Source organism: Armigeres subalbatus, chromosome 2 (genome assembly GCF_024139115.2).
Source record: "Armigeres subalbatus isolate Guangzhou_Male chromosome 2, GZ_Asu_2, whole genome shotgun sequence".
Taxonomy (NCBI): Eukaryota; Metazoa; Arthropoda; class Insecta; order Diptera; family Culicidae; genus Armigeres; species Armigeres subalbatus.
In genome coordinates this window covers 306,888,420-306,910,248 of record NC_085140.1, presented here as the reverse complement: position 1 = coordinate 306,910,248, position 21,829 = coordinate 306,888,420, and the positions used below count along the sequence as shown (strand labels likewise).

The 21,829-nt window shown below is 41.5% G+C and overlaps 1 protein-coding gene across 1 annotated transcript in view; it reads right to left on the bottom strand.

Moving 5' to 3' along the window:
• Positions 1-21,611, bottom strand: part of LOC134216695 (probable G-protein coupled receptor CG31760) — a 219,415-nt gene extending 197,804 nt beyond the window's left edge. The window contains exons 1-2 of the mRNA XM_062695534.1: positions 21,507-21,611; positions 20,851-21,394 (exon numbers count right to left, since the gene is read on the bottom strand). The gene's annotated coding sequence lies outside the window, so the exon portion shown is untranslated. The remainder of the gene's footprint in view (positions 1-20,850; positions 21,395-21,506) is intronic.
• Between the last annotated feature and the right edge of the window lie 218 nt (positions 21,612-21,829).

Here is a 21,829-nt window from a genome sequence, read left to right as displayed (position 1 = left end):
CTTGGAAGACCATAAACATATGCAATGGACATATTCTATTCTATGTACCACAAAGGGCATGTACCACTTTTGAAACAAGCCAAAAGATCTCTGGGTACCCATGCAGATTTAAAGGCCTATTCCAGGGTTTTCTTGGATGACCATGAACCTATGCAATGGACGCAATCTATTGTATGTACCACAAAGGGCATGTAGCACTTTTTAAACAATATGAAAGATCTTTGGTTACGCGTGTAGATCTTAAGGCCTTTTCCAGGGTTTTTTTGGATGACCATGAACATATTCAATGAAGGCGCCAGAGGACTGATCGGAAAGATTTCTTCGATAGCGCAGAACATATGTAGTGATCACATTTGATTTCAAGATGCGCAAAGAGCATGTCCCTAGTAGAACAGTTTAGTTCGATTTGGTTGCAGCAACTCCAATGTGACATGATTTGGTCGCATATCAGTCACAGTTACTGATGTGTAACAAGTGTGCTACTCGGGGTACCACTTTTGAGATTGATCTCTTGGGTGACTCAGAACATATACTGTGAACGCATTCTATGCTAAGTACCACAAAGAGCATGTACCGTATTTGAATATGCATTATAGGCCTTTGGTTACGCGAGTAGATCTTTAGGCTTTACTCCAGAGATTTCTCGGATGACTAAGACCCCTAGGGATTTTTGCATTACTCGAAGCAAATACTGTGAACACCTTCAATTCTAAGAAGCGCAAAGAGCTTGTAGCATATTTGAAACTGGTTGAATGGGCTTTGGTTACGCGTGTAGACTCTTAAGCCTTACTTCAAAGATTTCTTGTATAACCATGGGCATAAGCTGAAAACCTTGACAATGGACAAAAAGTATATGAGTTTCTGTTTTCAAAACTGTCAAAATTATCCAAATCGGTAGAAAATTGTTGAAGTTATGAGAATATCAATTTATGGGAGCACCCTGTCGGCCATCCACGTGTGTTTTTTTTTTGTTGGCCCCAAAAGGGTTAACCAACCCGTCTCAAGTTAAGAGCATTCAATAATATGTAGAAGTTTCGGAAATCAACTTTTAATTGTACGAGTATCTAAACAGTTCAATGTTATGACAAAGACTATATTATTTATTTTCACCCATGCAATGATAGTGACTATTAACACTATCACGTGGAAGGCCGAAACCCATTTAGCCGAATGCCACAAGGTTGAACAAACCATTAGGCCGAAACCCATCTGGCCGAAAGTCACTCGGCTGAAAACGTCATATAGCCGAGAAGGGTCATTTGGCCGAACAGGTAATTTGGCCGAATAGGCCATTTGGCCGAATAGGTCATTTGGCCGAATATTCATACGGCCGAAAATGTCGTTTGGCCCAATAGGTAATTTGGCCGAACAAGTTAATTTTTCGAACAAGTAATCCGGCTGAATATGTAATTTGGCCAAATCGGTCATTCAGCCGAAAATGTTTTTCAGCCAAATAGGTGATTTGAGGTGATTTTCTCACTAACCCTTTCTCACTTCTCACTGTGAAAACAGAGTAGACGTTTCATTTATCAATTCGCACTATTCGCTTTTCACAGTGAGAAGTTAGAAAAGAGAAATAATGAGTGAGAAGTGAGATATGTAATTTCTCACTTATTACTAATAATTTTTCACTGTGAAAATTGAGTAGTGCGAAGTGAGATGCCTCACCACTCACTACGCACCTTTCTTTTTTCACAATGAGAAGTGAGACGTCGCTTTTCTCACTTCGTACTACTAATTTCTCACTTCTCACTATTGTTGTTGCTCACTTCTCACTTCTCACTTTCAAAAGTGAGAAAGGAGAAATGATAAGTGAGAAGTGAGACGTTTTTTTCTCACTTCACACTTCTTATTTTTCACAGTGAGTAGTGAGAAGTGAGATGTCTCTTTTCTCATTTCTCACTAATCATTTCTCACTTCTCAGTTCTCAATGTGAAAAATGAGTAATACGAGGGACTCGAACCCTCAACCTCCTACTCTCTAGATAAGCGTGATAACCCCTACACAACAAGACCACTTAAAGGTCACGTTTGCAAAAAAGCCATCAGAATCCAAGTAGGTGCCAACCTCCACCGAGGTTAGCTTATTTTTGCAAATTGAATATCTTCCGGATACTTGATTTGCCCAATCGTCACATGTTCTTTACTGTTGTATAACCATGAATTGTGCACAATCAAGTGAGCCCACATTGTTTATTATCAAGAACATCACACTCAATGCCCCTAGCAACGGGCTGGGTGTATTTGCATAGAGTGTGAATCAATCACACTCTGCTGTGCTGTGACTTATTTTGCTAGAGCATTTGATGAGTGCAGTCGCGTATGCTCAAACGACTAATGACGGTGGAAGACCGACCGACCGCATATTATTCGGCTTGACTGTGCATATACAACAGTAAAGCACATGTGACGATTGGGCAAATCAATCATCTGAAAGATATTCAATGTGCAAAAAAGAGCTAACCGCGGTAGAGGTTGGTACTCGGATTCTGATGGCTTTTCCGCAAAAGTGAGCTTTGAGTGGTCTTGTTGTATAGGGGTTATCACGCCTATCTAGAGAGTAGAAGGTTACGGGTTTGAGTCCCTCCAAGACACGCCGATTGTTTTTCGCTAATTTTATATCAATTTGTCCATTTCGAAACATGTGCTGTGCATATGCACAGTCAAGATATTCAACAACTTTAATATATTAACAGTGCCCTGCTTATTGAAATAAAATATTGATCATGCGGGTAACTATATTCTATCACAGCAGCTTGAAGCGGTCTTGTGTGTGTTTTTTTTGATAAACAAAGAATGTACCAAAAAAAGCTGACATTCTTCTTAGTATTCGATAAAAATATGAAAAAAAAAGTTTGTAATGAAACTGATAGATACATATTACCAATACTCCGGTAGTACGTGGACTGCTTTAACAACGTATCCAAGTTTCTGGATTAGATTACACTACTCACGGAAAACAAACCAAACGTGTACCTCCCCAGGATGGAACATGCATATGTCCTGCCAGCATATGATGCTCAACTGTAAACCGAATGAAATTCTATTTTCTGCCACAGCGCACCCACCTCGTTCCACTAAACATTGCCGGTCTGGTTTCTAGAATCCTCCCTCCCTCCCTCCTGGTGTAAACCCATCCGTAAGTGAGATGCTTTTATCGCCTCTACATCGAAGTTCAAACAAACGCCAACCACATGGGAGGCATACCAGCATGAAGTGGATAAATTTTCAAAGTTAACCCGTAATCATAGAACGGAAGGGACACGCAAAATTGTTCACCGATCCTCACATAACGCAACGTACATGGAGGACAGGCAAGAAGAGTGACCGACCATGCCGGGTCTACGCAGTGAGTGATAGGGTCGGGTGAAGCAAGCAGCCAGCACAGAACAACATACGCGACCAGTTGGAAACAAACAAACACCGTTCGACATCCTGTAGGATATAAATCGATTACTACAAAACGGGACGATTGCTAATGGAAGAAGAGTGTTGGAGTATTTACTTGAAATGGGTGACCCATAGCTGTCCCATATTTGTGTAAGTGACTCTGTGGCAAACTCCCAAGAGTAAACCGATTGAGGGCAAGCGATCCGTTTGTAATGTGTCTTTTCGTAATGAGGAGAATTTCTAGTGACTAGTAGCTTGTTAGTCCACTACCAGTTGAACCAAGTTTTCATATCTGGAAACATAAGTTTGTCTACTTCACATTGGAAAACTTGTTCTGTGTCTAAAACTTCCCAACATTCCAATTAATGTAATCAAACCGAAAAAAAATGGGAGCACAGTTTCGGGTGGAAGGAGTGCACAGTATATTTAAAAAAATCCACAATAATTCACCTAGCAGTGATGATGATTTTTCCTGCATCATAAAATGAATTAGAGAAATCGCATTAGAAAGGTCGGAGGAAATTTTGAGGTAATAGATCCTAATATTTCTATCAATTTACAATTGTTTGTATTCATTAGGATGTATTGCTGCTTACAAAAGTGTTTTTGATTTCAATTTTTTTTTCTTACGGAAGGAGCCTTGTGTAAACGATATATTGGAATTGAATTTTGAACCCTATTTTGTAGTGTGCTATAAACATATACATATAAATATGAATTAGATCGATGAAGCTGTTAGACGAAACTAATATGAATATGAATTCAGTCCTAATTGTACCTCGAAGGAATAAAGACTAGATTTAAGAATCGGTGCGTTTAACTGGTAGATTCGAAGGTCTTTTTGGGTACGAATGGTCTACACTTGGAAAAGCAGTGGTGGCGTTTTTTAAAAAGATAATAAGCAACGCAGAAAAGATCAAAACTAGCATATAAGATAAAATGTTTTTTTCCAGACAATTTAAATTTTTCTTATGTGTATCTTGGGTATCTTCTATTGTGTATCTTGACTTGGTATCTTGAGGCAGGACCAGCATTCCCGGACATGTTTAGGAGCACAATAATGTACCATGCGGCTCCTTTCTCATAATCTCTGACAAAAGGACATACAATATATGTGGCGAACATAGATTGGCCAAAACATTTACATATATGTTCAAACACACGGAACATTTATGTGATTTTTCGGAGAGTTAGCAAACATGTGTGTGAATCTTCATAGATTCCCGCCAAAAAAATGTTTTTGAATTTTGATGAGTTCATACATATTGTTTCCGTTCATTATGTTTGGCGTACTTACCCTTTACTAATAAGAATAAATAGGCTTTTCGTGTGTCTAAAAATAATTCCGGGGTAAATTGATTGTAACCGAAACGGAAACGTTCAATTTCATTATTGCTATGAACCAGTCCAATGAAAGTCACCATTTCAATTATTAATGTTTCAAAAATAATCATGTCCGCCCTCAGCAAAAAAATCTCCCTACGACAGCTTACGTCCGATACCGACTTGAAGGAAAAATATTCAAGCTAACGATACCCGCGCCGTAAGTAGACGAATGCCGAAAGGAAAACGAGTAATCAACTTTAAATATCAGAATGAATTATACAGTGGAACGAAGAGCAAAACCAAAAGGATAAAATGCTATTAGTAAAACTACTTGTATTTCACCTGCCTTCGTTCTTCAAAATATATTTTGTCTCCTTCAAAGTGTTTTTCATTTTAAATGAAAAAAAAGACATTTTTTTCAATCTGGTCCATTACTCAAAATTGATGGACAACTGACATAGACGTGTAGTTCGGGTTCCATAATGTTTGGCTTTTAAATTAATACATTATTCAATTGCTTATATGGAGTGTTTCCTTGTTAATAACATCATTTATATTCCTCGAATTTCTATTTTCTTACAATGCTCATAAAATTAATACTTAATCCATTTTGTTGTTGAATGCTTCCAACATAAGGTTTACCACTTTTTGATAGAAAAGACATTTCGTGGCACCGGATTTGTCATCGGTTGAACAACTGTGTGCCAATCTATTTATTGGCTAAGGGTAGAGACCACCCCCGGAATGGAATGGAGACGCAATTCAAGGCTACTCTGCCAAGAACAAGTTCTGTCATATATGGATATACAAACCTGCGTTTGCATCCATCTCCACCAATCAAGCGGGGGAGAAGCTTGGGGGGTTGAAAATATCCCATCCTGTGGATCGGTGGTGTTCACTTTGAGAAGCTCTATGTTTTTCGTTTTCAATTATAAAGAACCTTTCTTAGGCTTTCTTAGGCGTCAATAAAAACTAAGCATTAGCTTTGGGGGTCCCCAGTAGCCTTGCGAGCAAAGCCGGTCTAGGATGCTTTCGAGTTGGAAACATTCTCGACACCCTGGACATAGTTTATTCTTTGTACTTGCCTTACACATACTCATGCGATGGCTGGCACAGAAAAGCTTTCAATTAATAACTGAGGAAATACTAATAGAATACTTAAGTGAAAAGCAGGCCAAGTTCCAGTTGGAATGTAGAGCCATCAGGGAATCAACTTTTCTTTGATGCGTACGCGAAACAAGTGACAAAAGAGAACCAACGACAGAGCTAGAGATGTCGTAAAATCCCGATTAATCGATTAGTTACTAATCGATTACTCTTGATTCTTGTCGATTATTGAATCGATTAATCATTGTATAGTAATCGATTCAAAATTAATCGATTATCACAACGAAGAATCGATTAATCGAAATAATCAATTAATTTTCGACATCCTTATAATGTTGTAAAATTCTGATTAATCGATTAGTAACTAATCGATTACTCACGATTCCTCTCGATTATTGAATCGATTAATCGTTGGGTAATAATCGATTCAACATTAATCGATTATCACAACGATGAATCGATTAATCGAAGTAATCGATTAATTTGCGACATCTCTAGACAGAGCTTTGTTTTTGTCGGAGACAATAATGACGAAGATTCGAAAAATTTGGTCGGCAACTTTTGTTGCTAACTTTTCATCCCGTTATTTGCCATTATCTCTACAGCAAGTTTTGTTTTTTTGATATCGTCCTGCTTTTATGGAAATATTCGATAATCTAACTATGATCACAAAATTAGCATCGTATTCTCGGAAATATCAGAGCATGCAAGGCAAATGATTCTTGTCATATTGTATTTGGGTTCTGACAAAGGCTTGTTGCGATGTGCGTTTGTCAGTAATGGAACGTACACATGGTCAAGCAGTTTGACCAACATTGACTCCACCTCTCGTTTATTCCTACATCCATCAAGTTTTACCAACAGCTACACGAACAATCAATTTATTCGACCAACAATACCACACACAAACGACCGAAGCGCCAACTTGAGCACCATCCATGGGGGTTTGTGCAACTTCACTACCAATGCTCAAACATGTTCGGCGAACCTTGACTCCACCCCCGACAAGACAAACCAAAATCAAACCGTTTTAATTTTTTACAACCGAGCCGCCAACTGTCAAATGGTTGTTCGCACAACTTCACACACGTTCCAACAAAGCAACCGAAGCGTTTTCTTGGGGGTGGAGTCAATGTTCGTCAAACTGCTTGACTGGTGTGTACGTTGCATAACAAACTCTGTTGACAACAAAGGGTATATTGTTATGCAACGTACACACCAGTCAAGCAGTTTGACGAATATTGACTCCGCCCCCCAAGAAAACGTTTCGGTTTCTGGTTTGTTTGAACGTTTGTGAAGTTGTTCGAACTAGCAGCCCTATAACCAGATACCGGCGGTGTGACTGTGAAAACTGTCGAAATGGCAACGTATGAAAATGCATGAAATCGTTACAATGATACTGGCAGCACTTGAACTTTTTGTTTGCTTCTTATGGATGCAAAAAGTAAACAAGTCGAAATAGAACCGCTTTTAACGGTTCGATTGGAAGCAAGATGGCGTCTTCGCCGATCTCTTATTCTAGTATTTCTAGTTCGAACAACCATTTGACAGTTGGCGACTCTGTTAGAAAAAATAAAACGGTTTGATTTTGGTTCGAGTTGTCAGGGGCGAAGTCAAGATTCGCCGAACATGTTTGAGCATTTGTAGTGAAGTTTCCGAAACCCCCATATATATTTTTTTAAGGTTGGTGCTCAAGTTGGCGCTTCGGTCGTTCGTGTGTGATATTGTTGGTCGAATAAATTGATTGTTCGTACCGCTGTTGGTAAAACTTGATGGATGTTCGAATAAACGAGAGGTGGAGTCAATGTTGGTCAAACTGCTTGACCGTGTGTACGTTCCATTAGGCATTGCTCGAATATTTATTCCCTGAGAGCAATTGAAGAAGAATAAGAAGCATTATCTTTGAAAACATCAAATTCCAAGACTCCTGAATATGCTGGTAAAGTTGATTTTTAATACACAAGTTCGATTTGATTACGACAGACCGGTGAGCGCTAGATAATAAATGTGCAGGACAAATACAAGTGTTCATAATAAGCTCTTCACAATTCAACTCTTGGCTGTATTCAGTCATGGAAACCCGACAAAACCACATTCATTACAATACATATGCATATTTTTTACACAATGTTGTGTCATAGACACGGAACCACTTTTGAAAACAAAATGTATACTCTATATTTTTCATTGGAACATTCGTTCGGATCCACTGTGCAATTGTGATTCGAGCGGAACATAGAACAGTTTTCTTCCATATCCTACGTAGGCCCGAGTGGAAGGAGGCTCGCTCCGGGCGTAGAAAATGAGTCTCCGTTTCCACTTCCTTTCTGTCACCTGCTGTCGTTGTTGTGTTGGAGATATGGCGAAAGCGTAGGGACGGACAGTTGGGCACTGGCTGATACGAATACGCGTAGATTGCTGGAGGTTGGTCGTCGCCATCGCCATTATCCACGCTTAACCGTCGTCGTCGCGCGGCGGGGTGGAGTTTCCTATTCGTTCTGGTGCTGCGTAGAATTTCTTTTTCGACAATGTTTTTATTTCGTTCAGCTCTTGAGTGGGATCATTAAAAACGAGCAAAGCCCTGTGCTGTCAATCAAGATACGGAATATCATGATTGTGCCTTATTTAGGCTTTGCTAGATTAATGTGGTTCCTAGATCAAATTGAAATGTAAGTTTATAACACCAGACATCATCAGCTGGCGGGTTTGGTGGAATTTCAGAAGTACGTAGAATATTGCGTTGCAGGCTTATGATTTTTTTGAGAGCTATACATATAGGCATTTAATTCAATTTATCACCCACAATTTTTTTTTTTTTTGTAATTACAGGTCAGCCTCGTTATGAGGCAACCTCGTTATAAAGCAACCTCGTTATTAGAACGTAATTCCTTATAAGGCAAATTTTAATTCCATGTATCGTAACTTAAAAAAAAAATTGATTGTTTTTCTATTAATGTATGCAATTGTTTAATTTCACATTATCAACTATAATTTGAATATGCGAAATTTAAAATAACATTGGATAGGGTTTCTCAAACTAAAATTAGCCACGTCTCACCACTTCCCGTATGGTACATTTTTGTATTTCGGCGAACCACACATACATTAGTTTGTCAAGACAATGTTTATAATTGCTGTAATGTATTCATCTCTTCTGTTTCATGGGCTCACGCTCCTATTGGAATTAAGCCATGGCCTTGAAATAAATTATAGGTTGGCGCTTCAAAGTTATGATTGTATGTTTTGTTTTTATGCAATCTGTATTGATGTCTACCGTGAATAAAGCAAATTATTTTCACTTTTGCATCCTATAATTATGACTAACATAGCCTGATATGTCAGTGTATGTGATTTGTTGACAGAGATTATTACAATAGAAAATTAAACATTGAAATGAATGAAGATAAGTTCACAGATTGTACAATCACATTGATTCTTGTCCATGGCTGATCGGACATCTTCTACAATTAACACTTGATAACTGTACCCTGACAAAGAAACTATAGAACTAATTTTTCTTCTTCTTATTGGCATTACATCCTTCACTGAGACATTGCCGCTTCGAAGCTTAGTGTTCGCTAAGCAATTCAACGAAGTTTCTGAGCCAAGCTACCATTTTTGCATTCCTAAATTATGAAGCTAACTCGATGATACTTTTACGAGTACAGAAAATCGAATGTTGGCGGCGGAAGTTAACCAAGTGGAGTGTGAAGCTTCGGATGTTCATCAAGCCCCATTTTCGCGGAAGGTATTGGCGGAAGGAACAATCTCAGCTGTCTGAACAGTTGAAAGGAACCCGGGAACCGCTGTCGAGTTGCCCAGAACATTGATAAGGAAAGGTTTGCAAGCCCCGTGTTGGTGTCCGACTGTCCGACGACTCCGTTAATTATCGTCGGTTCACACCTAACGAGTGCTTGGTACCCGCAGCTTAGGAGGTGAAAGTCTAGGCAAGACCGGTTGGCTCGTCCCCGCTCTCTATTGCCCAATATCGAATATGATAATACCCCGTATACGAGCAAGTGGAACGTCTTGCTGCGGAATCACCGGATCAAACTACAAATCCCTGAAGAAGCGCTTGATTCAAAGTACAAGCCGTGGCGTCCCTCCAGTTGCCAGCTCCGCTGTTCCAGTAAATGCCCAGCAGAAGTAGCAGCATCAAAATGCACAGGGATAGCAGATTGGACGTCCTGTAGCCGTACTGTTACGTAAGCTGCCTCATGATCACTCTATTTCTACGAATGTACCATATATGGTCCCCGGCGTTTGAACTTTTAAAAGGAATTTACCATGGGGTACATCCCCCCGAATCAGTTCTTTATCATGACAACTTGCGAAACCGATTTCCAGGACTGGCTACTAAACACATCATAATTTCAAAAGTAGCTACCGAACAAACAAAAGGCAACTATACACAATTTCGTTAGCAATCCGTTAAAAATACAATCACATTATTTTTTTTTATACATTAGGCCGATACAAATATTAAAAATCTATTTTGTCTCCCCCCCCCCTCGGATTTTTTTGCCAAAAAATAATATTTTGAGGGGGCAACAAAATAAAATTCGGACAATTTTGAGGATTTTCAAAACATTCTTTAACAAATCCGAGGAGTTTTTTGTTTTTTTTTTATTTTAATATTTATTTTTTATTATCCCCCCCCCCTTGACCTTTCGGAGACCAGTAGGACAAAAGGTAAATTAAATATTTGTAACTGCCTTATTTCTTACAAAAATCGTTACAAATGCTAATCATGTCATGCAAAAATCATTATTAACATGTTATGTATGATGACACTTCGGGGTTGCTGAACGCTCAGTACTGATGAGCAGCAATCGATAACTATGGCGCGTAAAGCACTGTGATCGATGCTGTATGGTGGAGGGTCCTGGGTTACCTCGACTTCTATTGCTTTAGGTCCATTGAGGAACCACTTAGCTTCCACCTACCGGTCTGTAAATTTTAGGACTTTCATTTTTCATTAATACAAACATTTTCCAGCTATGAAACAATTCGCACATTTGCAAAATAAGGCCAGCTAAGTTCTAAGTCGTTGGTTTTCGTTCAGAACAGGTGTTTGAATCACAGAACCTCTTTCTCCTACGGCTCTCAGTCAAAAAGGACTCCAGCTCTCATTTATACGGTGCTTTTGAGGACAAACCCTGTCGGATTTCGATACAGCCATCCCTCTTTAAATTGATTTCAGCTTGAGCAGGTGCCGAATCCGTTCCACTGGCACTATTGGATCACCGAGAAGAGTTGCAATCATTCATTCTGCGTGACTAGAATGTGTAAAAACTTGTTTGGCACCGCCCCCAGAATTGTGTCTTTTGGTGAGAAAATCAATCTCTCAAAATTTCAGCTCAATCGCTTGTTGCATAGGCTGGCGCATTTGATTTGAAGTTTGTATAAGGATTTCAGTCAAAATATATAGGAAAATACACCTCCGTCACTCATTCGATTTGGAAATTGGTTCTGATTGCCCGATAGAATTGCAAAAAGGGCAGTTGGTGTGTTACAGAACAACGTCACAGAACATTGTACGATGATTAAATGAACTTTTATATAGTCAGAAGCTGTACGACCGTGATCAGTTCAAATTTAATTTTATTGGCATATCGGTCTCGATGCTGCTCGTATAGAGATCAATATGCCAATAAAATTGAATTTGAACTGATCACGGTCGTGCAGCTTCTGTCTAATTAGTAAACCTCAAGGACACGAACCGAGGATTCTGCGACTCCAGTTTTATGCTTGAAATCCTTTAGCACCCGTGCTGCCCACTCGTCATCTTGTTTCTGCATTTCTTCCACCTCTGCCAATTACTTACTCTGAACCTGGGAGGGATAAACAGATACGAAAAATGTGTGTGTCAAGCCGAGCCGAAAACGAAACTCTCGGCAAGCAAATTTTTGAAGGCAATATAACAACAATAACACGCAAAACAGAATTTAGTCATTTCATGTGGCGCCTACGTTGATTGTTTTTTCTTGTTGAAAATTTACTTGTTGCATGACGACAGTATATACTTAATTTGATGTGTAGTATCGAGAGCTCCCTCCCAGCTCTGAACCTGTGCTTGGTGAAAGTCCGGTGGAGTGGAGCATGATCGCCTTATTCCACATCCTCGTGAATCTGGAAATTGTATGAAAAAATACAAACCAACGGTATTCTCCTACCAGGGGCAGCTTTAGCAGCCATGGATACCACCATTATGATGGTTCACAATCACTTCAGCGAACGAATTGCTGTTTGTCACTATCGGAATAGCTGAGAAGCTCCCAGCTAGGCTAATTAGTGCTGATATCTACATCTCTGATGAATATTTCTGTTATTTCCAGATTGTAATCTCTTGTAATTAGTCCCGTAGTCTGCAAACGAAAACAAAATTCGCGCTGTATACTACTCTGATTCTTCCGGTGGCTTCATGCGGCAATGAAACATGGACGTTAAAGGCAGCTGTTCGGAGAGCTGTCGAAGTGTTTGAGCGTAAGGTGCTGCGGACAAACGGTATCTGACGGCGTCGCATGAATCACGAGTGGTATCAGGTGTATAAAGGGCTGGATATTGTTAAGCTTATACAACACGGCAGACTACGGTGGGCTGGACACGTTGTTCGTATGCTGGAATAATGTCAAGCGAAGATAATATTCAGTAGAGAACCCGGAAGAGGCCGAAGGTTCGTGGAAATAAAAATATATGACAGCTTCAACACTTTTCTATTAGAACAATAATGCGTTCACAGAAATTTTATTACATGTGCATTAATCCTTAGAAATAATCCTTATAATTGACGTACACACACTTTCCCTCCAACATTGGTTGCAACATGCCGTCGAAACAGGAAGTACTGCGGCAGGCATTGTACATTTTTTTAAGTTTTTTTTTATCGTTTTGCAGGTAATTTATTACAGTGAGCTCTTCCTAACTCGATTTTCTGTAACACGATGTTTTCCCTTACTCGATGAAAGTCCCTTGAATCTAGCATAGAGTTCAGTGCGTGATCTCTCATGTTTCGGACAGCAGAACGATCGCGCGGTCGGCCGAATTATTGTGTTCTGCGTTGCGCGGCCGGCAATAAAATTAATCAGTTCAGTGATCTCTCTTGTTTCGAAGCGGGCTTGGTAGTCATATGGCTACTGCTTCTGCCTCATACGCAGGAGGTCATGGGTTCAATCCCAGGTCCGTTCCATTCTCCTACTTTTTATCTTTCTCTTTATTTCTTATGTTCTAGCAATCGCTAGAACTGGAAATGGACTTCCATACCGTTTCCATTACTAGGGTAAATGATGTATCTTGGACAAGCGCAGGACATTCATTAGAAAATATATCGAGATTGAATAGTATAAAACAATTGAAAACCACTAGGTTCATCCAAATACATAACCTATGATTAGTCTTGTGTCTCCATTGCCCAATTTTTGAGTAAATTACGTTTACTAGGTGTAAACTGTGATATACTGCGAACTGAAATATTTTCTTTTGGACATCAAATATATAATTTCGACATGGAAAATGCATATATTTTGGACAGAGTCATTTTCTCCTAATTTAAAAATGGCCACCCTACAGATCTCAATGGTATGACCTACCTACACGTATCCACATTCATTTAAATGCATTTATTTGCTTAACTGACATAGATTAAACCAGAAATTAACATTGTTTCGCAATCTTATCGATATCATTGAAAACAGCCTGAAAGTTGGCAATTAATGGTTCATCCATGCACTGTACATGGGGTGACCAATAAATGTCTGATGCATAAAAACATAACTTCATTTTGGTCACTCCTTTTTCATCCGTCTCAAGTTCATGTTAAGCGATTGGAATATGTTAGTATCTCAATTACAATTAAACTTTGGCCGCAGGACCTCAAAATTGCCGTTTGAACCAATTTAAACGTGTTTCAGGTGCATGTTACGAAGAGTCCTATAATGCATGTTCTCCTGCATACTGGCGTCCAGCAGGCACTTTGGTGAAAAGCTTTACATTTTAGATAATTTTAAAGGTAAATAATAGTTGATTTGTGAATTCTCATCAGAAGCTGCTAGAGTTGAGGTAAAAGTATGCAATGATCATACTTTCGATAAAAATTTTCCTACACATTATCTAAAATTGATCGAAGAAGCTCAGGCTTGTCCAAAATATGTACATGTCCAAAATATATCATTTACCCTATTCCTATACCTTCAACTTGAGTATTCTAACAGTAATCTGCTAGAATGAATCGCCTGCTTTGAGCGTGCTTACAGCGGCACACCAGGAGTTAACTTTCTGAAATCAGTATGGCGAAAGGCATCTAAGGTTCAATTTCTCAAAATTAAGCATCTTAATCGAAAAAATATTTGGTAGGCGTAGTAGCGGACACCATCCCTCATAACCGGTGCCAAATAGTTTTCCATGGAAAGTTCCTAATTTTGAGAAAACCAGCGTTAGATGTCTTTCGCCATACAAATTTCTGGCGGTTAACTCTTGCTGGCTATTTGTGCATATACTATAGCGCCTGAATGTGGCTGCGGCGGGTAGAAAATCAGCCACTGCCAATAATTCATTAGAAATGAACTATAGAGCTCGTTTCCTACATCCAATTAGAAATTCCATCAGTTACCTTCTCCTATCTATCACATTGGCAGCTCGTTAACCAAGACGGACCCCTGCCTCTCCAACATAACCCAGAAATTCCAACAAATTCCGCATGAACTCGTGGCAAGTGCAGAGGTATATTCGGCTTGCAGTGGGCGAGTGATTGCATCATCATTTCCTCCCCCTTCCCTACATTGACTTGCATTCTGACGTGGCAGGCGCCAGTATGACCTAACAAATGAGATCACCAGTACTTGTACATTGAAGATGTGTGCTAGTCCCAAGCAAACATCTGTTGGTTCCCTGTACAAGAACAGCTGATCTGGTCATAATGGAGTAGCAACTACGAGCAGTCAATCAAGCTCAAGCTCAAGAAAGTCCCTTGAATCTAGCATACTGCGTTCCCTCCGTAAGTCGATATCTCCCTAACTCGATATTCTTTATTTATTTATTTATTCAGACTAAGGCCGGAGTGGCCTGTGCGGTATTTAAGAGTCTTCTCCATTCGGCTCGGTCCATGGCTACACGTCGCCAACCACGCAGTCTACGAAGGGTCCGCAAGTCATCTTCCATCTGATCGATCCACCTTGCCCGCTGCGCACCTCGCCTTCTTGTGCCCGTTGGATCGTTGTCGAGAACCATTTTCACCGGGTTACTGTCCGACATTCTGGCTACGTGCCCGGCCCATCGCAGTCGTCCGATTTTCGCGGTGTGAACGATGGATGGTTCTCCCAACAGCTGGTGCAATTCGTGGTTCATTCGCCTCCTCCACGTACCGTCCACCATCTGCACCCCACCATAGATGGTACGCAGCACTTTCCTTTGGAAAACTCCAAGTGCGCGTTGGTCCTCCACGAGCATCGTCCAGGTCTCGTGTCCGTAGAGGTCTACCGGTCTAATGAGCGTTTTGTAGATTGTCAGTTTGGTACGGCGGCGAATTCTGTTCGATCGGAGCGTCTTGCGGAGTCCAAAGTACGTACGATTTCCACTATGCGTCTCCGGATATGCTCTGCTGGTGTCATTTTCGGCAGTCATTTGTGAGCCCAAGTACACAAATTCTTCTACCACCTCGATTTCATCACCAGCGATGCAAACTCGCGGTGGGTGGCTCACATTGTCTTCTCTTTAACCCCTTTCTATCAAGTACTTCGTCTTCGACGTGTTGATGACTAGTTCGATCCGCTTAGATTCCCTCTTCGGTCTGCTGTAGGCTTCCTCCATCTTCTCAAAGTTACGTGCCATAATATCTATGTCGTCGGCGAAGCCAAATAGCTGGACGGACTTATTGAAAATTGTAACACTCGTGTTAATCCCTGCTCTTCGTATTACACCTTCCAAAGCGATGTTGAATAGCAAACACGAAAGACCATCACCTTGCCGTAACCCTCTGCGGGTTTCGAAGGGACTCGAGAATGCCCCTGAAACTCGAACTACGCACATCACCCGATCCATCGTCGCTTTGATCAACCGTGTCAGTTTATCCGGAAAACCGTGTTCGTGCATTAGCTGCCATAGCTGGTCCCGATCGATTGTATCATATGCGGCTTTGAAGTCGATGAATAGATGATGTGTGGGCACGTTGTATTCGCGGCATTTCTGCAGTACTTGGCGAATGGCAAACACCTGGTCCGTGGTGGAGCGTTCGCCCATAAAACCCGCCTGGTACTGCCCCACGAACTCCCTTGCAGTTGGTGCTAGTCGACGGCATAAAATTTGGGAGAGTACCTTGTAGGCGGCGTTCAGCAATGTGATTGCGCGGTTGTTGCTATAATCCAGCTTATCGCCCTTTTTGTAGATGGGACACACGACACCTTCCATCCACTCCTGCGGCAAAACTTCCTCCTCTCAAATCTTGATAATGACCCAGTGCAGCGCTCTAGCCAGTGCCTAACCACCGTGTTTAAATAGCTCTCCTGGTGGTTGGTCAACCCCAGGGGCTTTGTTGTTCTTGAGCCGGCCAATCTCCTCCTGGATTTCCTGGAGATCCGGAGCCGGTAGAATTATGTCCTGCGCGCGTTCTCCCAGGTCCATCACCATACCGCCATCTTCGTCTGCCACATCGCCATTCAGGTGTTCTTCGTAGTGCTGCCGCCACCTTTGGATCACCTCACACTCGTTCGTAAGAAGGTTCCCGTTTATGTCCTTACACATATCGGGCTGTGGCACGTGGCCCTTACGTGAACGGTTTAACTTCTCATAGAACTTTCGTGTGTTATTAGCGCGGTACAGTTGCTCCGTTTCTTCACGGTCTCGATCTTCCTGCAGGCGCTTTTTCCTCCGGAAAATCGAGTTTTGTCTGTTCCGCGCCTGTTTATATCGTGCCTCGTTCGCCCTCGTGCGGTGTTGCAGCAATCTCGCCCATGCTGCATTCTTCTCTTCCACTAACTGCTCACATTCGCCATCATACCAGTCGTTTCTCTGATCCGGGGCACCGTGCCAAGTGCAGCGGTTGCGGTGCTACCAATGGCGGATCGAATATCTCTCCAGCCATCTTCAAGAGATGCTGCGCCTAGCTGCTCTTCCGTTGGAAGTGCCACTTCCAGCTGCTGCGCGTATTCTTGGGCTAGTCTACCGTCTTGTAGCCGCCCAATGTTAAGCCGCGGCGTCCGACTTCGACGCGTGTTGTACACCGTCGAGAGTTTTGAGCGCAGGCATACTGCAACGAGGTAGTGGTCGGATTCAATATTCGCACTGCGGTAAGTGCGGACGTTCGTGATGTCGGAGAAGAATTTACCGTCGATTAGAACGTGGTCGATTTGGTTTTCCGTTTCTTGGTTAGGTGATCTCCATGTGGCCTTGGGGATATTTTTGCGGGGAAAGAAGGTGCTTCGGACTACCATTCCGCGGGAGGCTGCGAAGTTTATGCATCGTTGGCCGTTGTCATTCGATACGGTGTGCAGACTATCCGGTCCGATGACCGGTCTATACATTTCCTCCCTTCCTACCTGTGCGTTCATGTCACCGATGACGATTTTAACGTCCCGCAGTGGGCATCCATCGTATGTCTGCTCCAGCTGTGTGTAGAACGCTTCTTTCTCGTCGTCGGGTCTCCCTTCGTGTGGGCAGTGCACGTTGATGATGCTATAGTTGAAGAAACGGCCTTTAATCCTCAGCTTGCACATCCTTGCGTTGATTGGCTGCCACCCAATCACGCGTTGGCGCATCTTACCCAGCACTATGAAGCCGGTTCCCAGCTCGTTGGTGGTGCCACAGCTTTGGTAGAAGGTAGCCGCTCGATGCCCGCTTTTCCACACTTTATGTCCTGTCCAGCAAATCTCCTGCAGCGCCACGACGTCGAAGTTGCGGGGATGTAATTCATCGTAGATCATCCTGTCGCAACCTGCGAAACCTAGCGACTTGCAATTCCATGTTCCAAGCTTCCAATCGTGATCCTGTATTCGTCGCCCTAGGTCTTTGCCGATTATATCGAGTCGCATTATCTCTTATATTGTTCGTAATGATTGGTTTTCTAGGCGGCTTATTGGGCCTGCGCAAACCTCCTGTCTCGTCGGAGGGCCGTCGTGTCAGGGCTGTTTAGCGTCCCACCTAACACCAGGACTTGGGCTTGTGCGCTTTGAGCGGCACACGGTCGCTTTGGTGGAGCCTACTTGCGGATACATGCAGCTTTTTATAGAGGTTTAACAGGGCCCACTGTCAAACCCCACCACATCCTAGGCAAGCCCCACAACTCGCAGATGGCCTGGGAGGGATCGTCAAGCCCTTGGACATAGTCCCTGCTGCCCGATATTCTTTAAGTTGACGTAATTTTCCAATGAATGTTTACATCGCTAACTCGATGTTGTCAGAAACAGTTACATTTAGTCACGATTTAGTTGAAAGTTAGAGTGATAGTCGATAAGCGAGAAATGAGAAGTGGAAAGTGAGAAATAAGAAGTTATAAATGAGAAATGAGAAGTAAAAAGTGAAGAGTTAGAAGTGAGAAGTGAAAAGTTTTATGTACTATTTAGTTATAAGTTAGAGCGATAAGCGATAAGTGAGAAATAAGAAGCTATGAGTGAGCAATGTGAAGTGAAAAGTCAAAAGTTAGAAGTGAGAAGTGAAAAGTGAGGAGTTACGTGCAAGATATAATTAAAAGTTAGAGCAATAAGCGATAAGTGAGAAGTGAGAAATAAGAAGTTGGAAGTGAGAAATGAGCAGTGCAAAGTTAGATGTGAGAAGTGAGAAATTTGAAGTGATAAGTTACATGCACGGTATAGTTACAAGTTATAGCGATAAGTGAGAAATAAGAACTGAGAAGGGAGAAATAAGAAGTAAGGAGTAATAAATGAGAACTGAGAAGTGAAAGTGAGAAGTGAGAAATGTGATGTGAGACGAGCGGAGAAAGAAGTAAAAAGTGAGTAGTGGGAAGTGAGATGTTTGAAGTGAGAAATTCGTAGTGCGAAGTAGTGAAAAGAAAGAAGTGGAATAAGAAGCGAAAATTGAAAACATGGAAGTTTGAAGTGAAAACTGATAAGAGAGAAATGAGAAGTCAGAAGTGAGATATAAGATGTTTTAAGTAAGAAGTGAAAAGATAAAAGTGTAAATGAGAAGTGCGAAGTGAGTGAGAAGAGAGAAATGAATAGAAGAAGTAAGTAGTGAGAAATGAGAAATGAGGAGTGAGAAGTGAGTTGTGAGAAAACAGTAGTATGAAGTGAAAATTGAGAAATGAGCGAGCGAGAAATGGGAAAAGAGATAATTTGGTTTTCTTTTTCCTTATTCTGTCTTTCTTCTACTTTATGTTTCAAATCTCTCCGTGCACTCATCACTACTCAAAATCTTGCTTCTCACTTCCCAACCATCATCTCTCACCTCTCACCCCTTGCTCCTGTTTTTCTCAATACCCACATCCTACTTTCACTTCTCAACTATCACATATCACTTCTCACCACGCATTTCTCACCATGCACCAGAGGGGAGACAACGGATTTTTTTCATATGGAGTTTGGCAAGTATGACAGTACCCTTTAATTTGGCGCATAAATTTATAATTCAATGTCAAAATGCTCATATACTATCATAAATAGTCGTGGTATTTGTGAAAATTAGTATTGTTTACCGTTTTTACAAGAAAGAGTGGTATCGAAAGCACATTTTAAATTAAGGATTGCAACGAACAAAAAAACACCAAATGTAATGTTTTCACTTTATCCCTTACGCGAAATATGGCGATAAATAATTTTGTTGGTAGATGAAACGCTGTGCTGAACAGATACAGTTGTTTCTGGAATTATGAAAACTTTGTGCGTTTCATAACATTCTTATTCACTGCAGTGTTTATTTTTCATAGACTACGGCGGAGTGTTAGTGCCGTCGGCATTCGCTTGATTGGAGGCAACAAACATTTGACAGCTTTACACCCGCCTGCCATGCACTTCTCACTTCTCATTTCTCAGTTTATACTACTCACTTATTACTGTACACATCTCACTTCTCACTATTTTATACTCATTTCGTATATCTTATTTGTCACTTCTCAGCCCTCGCTGTTCACTATTCCCTTCAAACATCTTACTTCTCACTTCACTTAATAAGAAAACAAAGTTTGACTCTTTGGCCAAACGGCATTCAGCCAAATTAAAAATGTGTTCCCTACCTCGATACCTGCCTAACTCGATGGTCCCTTTAATATCGATTAAGGGAGAGTTCATTTGCTTAAAGACAACAGTTTGAAAGAATAATAAAAGATTGCCATTGAAACTGCCATAAAATAAAAAATAGATTTATATTTTCATCCAAATTACCATGAAAATATGGTACACAAAATCAAAAAGAAAAGCAAAACAATATGAGCTTGACGACCGACTGGCAAATAGCACACACAACTTCTACTTGATCAGTACAATTGCTGATAAAGAATGTGTGTAGCCGCCAGACGTTCTTAATACTCACGGTCCTCTAATGTGAACGTGTACTATACACATGTGGAAGTGTTAGCTTGACAAATGGATTGTGATTGATTCGTCTATGCGTCCAATTTGGGAAGCTCGGGCTCATAGTTGCTAAGTTGCGAAGGCCGACGAAGGTCCTTCGTAGCTTAGTTGGTTAAAAGCACCAGTCTAACGTACTGAGGGTCGAGCGTTCGAGTCCTATCGAAGGAAAGTGATTATTTCCAATACAAATCTTCCAATAATAATCTAATCATAATCTAAGTTTTCAGAACAATGTTAACCAAAAAAATGTTTGAATGGATATAAAATTTCATGCGCGTATAAAATACCTCGTGTTTTATAACTAAAATAAGCTACATGTGCTATTTTTTAACGAATTTCCCCCAATCTAAATTCTGTCGTTTCGTTAGAATATCGGTTCGCTCTTGCCCAGACACGCCATTCCATGAGTGTGATAATGGATTGATAACAGCATCAAGGTCTTGCTATTAATCACATCATTTTGATTCCTGATCACGTAACTCATGACGAGCTGCGAACTTCTGAAAGCTATTTACCTCTTAGAAAGCACGTCCTCGGGTCTTCTGGCCCGCGTTCTTTGCTGTCGGACAATCTGCGTCCCACCGTTTGCTGTGTCGTGTCGTTCTGCTCCGGTGATGGCCAGCTAAACTTTAACGTCTTTCACTGCTATTAGATAATAATCCTCGCATCGCCATCCCATCCAACTTCGAATGGTATCCACCAATCCAACCAGCAGCTCTTAATGCACTTTTACCTTTACCATCTAACCAAAACAACGCACTCACACAATCCCAACACCCTCCACTGAAGAGACGTAGATGGCAGGCAAATGTTACACAATTTATCTGCCCAATTGATTACTCTATATCACGACTTGCCATTTCAAGTTGATTCAATCACACCAACACCAACTTGGTGCACCACCCACGCCACGGATTCACCACAGATATCTCTTTTTTTATGTCGCAACCCCATTCACTTTTCGATTAAGACATCCATCCTGGCTTCAATGGCCAATCTGCACGCCCCAAGGAAATTCGAAACACTTCTTATCGGCCAGCCTGCGTCCCTAAAAATAGCCTTCACACGCTGTTGCACTGTTGCACTATTGCACTGGATTTCATAAACAGCAGCTCTCCCGTAGAATCCTTTTGCAACATTGGCAGTGGCAACTCTACAACCGACGACAGACCCGAAGTAAACCAACCACATCGAACACACGTGGGACGGTGGGTTGGAAACTGACGCTCGGGGCTGGCTGGTGTTTCTGTGGGTCTTCAAGAAGGACACCCCACTCACTCCCGACGGCACACGACCGATGTACGCACACTCACAGACCCCGCCACCCCAGCTGACGGCACGCACGGGTGGAGAACTTCTTCCTGCCAGCTACACTTTAACCTGTTGTGGGCAGGTGGCAGTTGTCCTGGTGCAGTCCACACTCCAAGCAACGGAGTTCGGAGCGAGCACGATATTCAAACGGCCAACACTGGGGACGGTTCCAACTCGACTGAA